The sequence below is a fragment of the Gadus macrocephalus genome, chromosome 3, assembly GCF_031168955.1.
Source record: "Gadus macrocephalus chromosome 3, ASM3116895v1".
Taxonomy (NCBI): domain Eukaryota; kingdom Metazoa; phylum Chordata; class Actinopteri; order Gadiformes; family Gadidae; genus Gadus; species Gadus macrocephalus.
In genome coordinates, this window is record NC_082384.1 from 536,482 (window position 1) to 542,481 (window position 6,000).

Sequence of the window (6,000 nt, forward strand, 5' to 3'; positions counted from 1 at the left end):
CCTCCTCATTTGCATTATAGCTACAGACACCAAAACAGCGCATTTGGGGGAAGCTCAATGTGCGACGGAGTGGCTGTAACTCTGCACCACGGCTGAATTTCGGGAACGTCGTTATGTAACTTACTGTTTTGTTATGCACCTTCAGCACCCCTACACACACAAACAATCACACACCCAGCATGCAACACTACTGATACCACTGATGTTCACACCCCATTCTGTTCTGTTCATTTCTAATATGTTGTTCATACTAATTCTACCCTCTGATTCCAGTTTCTTTATTGTGTGGTCTTTCTCTGCTGACATTCAGTCCTTAAGGCTTTGTAGTTATACTTGTATAACCATCTGATACTAGCCAAGAGTTAAGCATATTCATCTAGCAAACTATACCTACCTTGGAGTGTTACAATAGCCAATAATCATTTTATTCCATGTGTCCATCCAGGCAAATTGGTGGATCCAAATGTTATTAAAAAACAAACATACATATATGATGTAATTTCTTTGTAATCATCCAAAATAATGTTAAGTGTATGGGTATTTTTCCCAGAAGGCCACTGACTGTTCGATACGCGCGATCCATTGAGTGGGCAACGCGGCGTGTACTTAGTGGGCCGCGCGCCGTGTATTGAGTGGGCCGGTCTGACAGAAACTCCCGGGCCACTTTTTTCCCCCAGTCCGCCCCTGCTTTAATAATAATAATAATAATAATACATTTTATTTATACTGCACTTTATATTCAAGAATCTCAAAGTGCTTCAGAGAAAAAAATACCAAAAAACGATTAAAAAAAGGGGGAACCTCAAAGAAAGTTTAGCTGAATGCTCTTTTAAAGAGATGGGTTTTGAGGTTCCGTTTAAAAAGAGCTGTAGTCTGTGGAGCCCTCAGGTGGTCAGGGAGGGCGTTCCATAGTCTAGGGGCAGCAGCAGAAAAGGCCCGATCACCCATGGTGCACAGCTTCGTATGTCGGGTTTGGAGGGTGTGAGTGGATCCTGAACGGAGTGTACGTGAGTTTGTCGGGGGGGTGAGGAGTTCCTGAAGGTAGAGGGGGGCAAGTCCGTGAAGGCACTGGTGGGTGAGGAGGGAGACCTTGTACTCAATTCTGAGTGAGACAGGGAGCCAGTGCAGTGATTTCAGGATGGGGGTGATGTGGTCATGCTTGCGCACCCTCATCAGGACCCTGGCAGCACTGTTTTGAATGTATTGGAGCCTCTGGATGCTCTTGCCAGTTTTTGCCAGAGAAGGTGATATTGGTGATGGTGGGGGAGCGGAGCTGATGTGGCGTGCCAACAAGGATGGCTTCCGTTTTATGGCTGTTAAGTTGTAGGAAGTTGAGCTTCATCCACGCCTCTATCTCCTCCAGGCAGGTGGTCAGTGTGGATGTTGGCAGAGGGGCAGAAGAAGTGGGGGTTGTCCTGATGTAGAGCTGTGTATCATCAGCATAGCAGTGGTAAGACAAGCCATGCCTGCTAATGACACTACCCAGGGGGAGCATGTACAGTGAGAACAGTGTGGGGCCCAACACCGAGCCCTGGGGGACACCGCAGGTGACGTTGTTGGTGTGTGATTTTGCTTTGCCCAGGGCAACGTGCTCAGTTCTGTCAGTGAGGTACGAGGTGAACCAGTTCTTTACATTTCCTGATAGTCCAATGGTGTATTGCAGGCGGTGAAGGAGAATATTGTGGTCAACCGTATCAAAAGCAGCCGTTAAGTCCAGGAGGATGAGGAGAGATGGGGAGCCGGTGTCTGCTGCCATCAGGAGGTCATTTGTGACCCTGACCAAGGCTGTTTCTGTACTGTGGCCATAGCGGAAACCAGACTGGAATTTTTCAAACAAGTGATGTTGTATGAGGTGATCCTGGAGTTGTGCTGCAACTGTTTTTTCCAGAACTTTTGACAGAAATGGGAGATTTGAGATGGGCCTGTAGTTGGAGAGGACTTCTGGATCAAGGGTAGGTTTTTTTAATGTTGGTCTGATGACAGCAGTTTTTAATGCAGATGGGATATGGCCGGCCAGGAGGGAGTGGTTAATGATATTGGTGATGAGTGGAGAGACAGCAGAGATGTTGGCCTTCAGCAGAGCTGTAGGGAAGGGGTCTAGTGCACAGGTGGATGGCTTCATTTTCCTGATGACGTCCTCCACCTCTTCCTTTGTGATGCTGGAGAAGGAGCAGAGGGTCTGGACAGAGTCAATCGGTGGGTCAGCAGTTTGAAGGGGCAGGGCAGTAGTGATGGAGAGGTGTGAGCGGATGTTATTCACTTTTTGTTTAAAAAAGTTGATGTGCATGTTGCACCTCTCCGTGGTGACATCAGATTGGGATGGTAAAGGGGGTTTGAGAAGGTGATGGACAGTTGAAAAGAGCTGTTTGGAGTTACCAGGGCTATTGTTGATTATTGCGGAATAGAACCTGGACCGTGCATTATTCAGGGCTTCAGCATATGCCCTCCTGTGTTCCCTGTATGCCTGTTTGTGAACGGTCAGACCAGAGGCCTTGAGTCGCCGCTCAAGGACACGCCCAGCAGCCTTCATTGTACGTAGTTCACTGGTGTACCAGGGTGCGGAGCGCGAGAAGGAGACTGACCTCGATGTTAAGGGGGCGTGGAGATCCAGGAGACTGCTCAGGGACTGGTTGTATAAGTCCACTGAGTCAGCAACAGAGAGGGAGTCAGTTGAGCCAGAGGAGAGATGTTGAAGGTCCAGGGCCAGGGCATCCATGTTGATATTTTTCACATTCCTGAAGTGGATCTGCCGCTTTGGTTTGGTGTGGGAGGAAGGAAAAGGGAGCTCCATTGACACAACTCTGTGATCCGAGACGCCAAGATCATAGACCTGTAGGTTGCTGATGGGGGCGGAGTTTGAGATGACCAGGTCAATTGTGTGTCCTCTGGAGTGTGTGGGGGCATCAACATGTTGTTGTAGGTTGAGGGAGTCTAGCAGCTGAAGAAAATCAGCAGCGGGCTGGCATGAGGGGGTGTCAACATGAATATTTAAATCACCCAGAATGATGGTATTGGCAGAGGTAGTACAGAGTGATCAGACATTTCCGGGATGAAAGCAGAGTTGGGTTTAGGGGGCCTGTATATGAGTAGAACAGTCATGGGATGGGGGGGCTTGAATGTGAATGCAAGACATTCAAAGGAGGAAGTTGTAGGCAGCACCATGGGGGACAACTCCAGGTCCTGTTTGTGGATGACAGCTAGGCCACCACCGCGTCCAGTTCTGCGGGCTGCCTCCAAGTAACTGTAGCCTGGGGGACAGGCTTCGTTTAGGGCAGAGTAAACCTCTGGCTGGTGCCAGGTTTCTGTTAGACACATGAAGTCAAGTCCTTTTTCCCTGATATGCTCTTCAATCAAGCTGGATTTATTATTCAAGGATTGAGTGTTGAAAAGTTCAAATTTAACCAGTGACTGTGGAGTTATTCTCTGTACAGGTCGCAGAGCCTTAAAATCCACTCCGCGCAGGTTGGAATCCACTCCATGAAATCTATCCAGCCGGGAGTGCGGGGATCTCGCGATGTTACGTCTTTTGCCCTCAGCCGTCTCAGCGGACCTAATGGATGTGATGAAGCCGGCAGGCTGACCATAAATAAAGTTTCTCCCTGAGCCTCTGTGGATATATCGAGGTCTACGCAATAGTCCTAGCTGCTTAATGGTGGAAATACAGGGTGGGATGGAGCGATTGTTGTACTTCAGCAGCTGTGGGGCGAAGTACGTCAACATCGAACCTGATTTTGAGTGATGTTTGCCTGTTAGCAGCTAGGTACGGACCCGACGCATCTGGGGAAGAGCTGGGAGGCAGTGCAGAAAATCCACGAGACAGTAGAGACAGCTTAGCAGGTTGACCAGGGCATATTCCTCACCAGGATCGCCGGAAAAAAAAACGCCAGCAGTGACCAGGAAAATGTCACATCGGCTACTTGTTTTTAGCCCTTGTTTTTAGCCGTTACTAGGGAAACCAAAATAACAAGTGAGCTACACGGCTCTTCACAATAACACAATAACACTGGAACAACTAAAGACAGTCCATAAGCTTGCTTTTCGTCGCTGATGTAGCTTGCAGGGAACCAAGTAGAGATAATATGTCAACAAAAAATCACTTTTTAAGTAAAATTGGCCCATATATTGCTTGGAAAAGCGGCGAACAGACAGCGCCAGCGTCCTCTCCGTTTGTTGCCTAGATACAATTTTAAGGTTTTAAGGCTTTAAGGTTATAGGCTCAAGCTTACAAATGAAAAGGGTTTGGAAAATCTTTATTAAGATGACACGGTCATGGTGAAGCAGTTTTTTCTATCGTAGTTTCACATTGTATGTGTACTGTCATTTCTTCCAGGCTGAACCAACGTCGGCGCATTTTCTTTAATAGGGCGATGCATTTTCCACATAGCCTGCATTAATGGAGTCATTTTGTAGTTTTACTAGCTTTTCATAACTACTTTGTGCAAAGAGTTCACTGTTCAAAGTGGGATGTTTATTGCGGGGGAGGAGCCGAGGCGGCAGTTGCGATCGTAGTGTTCTACGTTTTAATGTAGTGTACTCATGGAAGTATGGATATCGGATCACAGCACAGGTTGCGTGCTTAACCCCTTACTACTCCCAAATATGTATCTGCCTCAAAGCGCCCCCATGTGGACAAATGTTGTTATTGTTAATTCAATTTGAAATCATTTCTTCCAGTGGTAAGAGAGGCCATGCAGGTTTTGCCCTATATGTATTTTCAATGTTTCACAGGATATGTCATGTCCAAATGGGGATTACTTTTACAAACATTACTTTTTACCCTCTCCAAGACTGGTAAACTATATCGGATCAACTTGGATCCCACAATGGGTATTTATTTACAGTAAATGCAGTTGAAGATGTGTATGTGTGTTGTCATTACCCTAGCGTGTCATGGCCCAGTTCAAGCCTGGTTCAACATGAGGTGGTGGCAGACTACAGCCACCTGTTCACGGTGCAGGGCTCACAGCCTGACCTGGTCCCCTACATGCTGCTGGCCCATATCGATGTGGTGCCTGCCTCAGAGTCTGATGGCTGGGACGCTCCTCCATTCTCTGCTAAAGAAATAGACAACTTCATCTACGGTAGAGGGACCCTTGACGACAAGGAGTGTGTGATGGTGAGGGGTTGATAGTATTCTTTTTCCCCAATACAATATGGCTGTAGCCTATATGTGGCTAGCTACACATAACCTTATTTGACAAAATTGTTAAGAGAATCGTTGACATAATGAGGACATATGTATATTTATATATATACCCATCAGATCCGGGGAGCCATCTGATGAATACGGCCGTGCCCATGCCTCCACACGTCCCACGGTTCCGTTACATGGTTTACCTGACTTACCTGAATGTTTTTAATTCTGAGATAGGTTATATACTTACCGGATTGATAAAACATAGTTATAATGTGTTGTAGAATGAAGCCAAACGTTCCAATGTTACTTAACATGGTTTACCTGCTCTATATCTCTCTCTTTACTAAATTACTGGGTCTGTTTTGAGTTCTGTGATGGGTATTTACTTAACGGATTTATAAAACATGTACATAATGTGTTCTAGGGTGAAGCCTAAACGTCCCAAGGTTAGTTAACATGGTTGGCCTGCTTTATATAGATCTCTCTCTACTGTAATATTTGTAATGAGCAATAGATTTACCAGCTCTACACTATAATGTGTTCTTTTTATTGTGATACCTATGATGAGCATTGAGCAATAGCCTTACCAGATACGTACTGCATAATATACACATTCTGTTTTGAATTCTGCGATGATTTATAAAACGTAGATATAATGTGTTCTGTAATTAAGCCCAAACGTCCCAAGGTTAATTAACATGGTGACCTGCTTTATTTCCCTTTGCTGTTATATTTGGGATGAGCTATAGTCTTAAGGTGCGAACACACCAAGCGCGTACCTCGCGTACCATGTACGCGCGTAACGCAGCTAAAATTTTGCTTGACCATTTTGTGTCAAAAATGGTCAGATACGCGCGTACGCA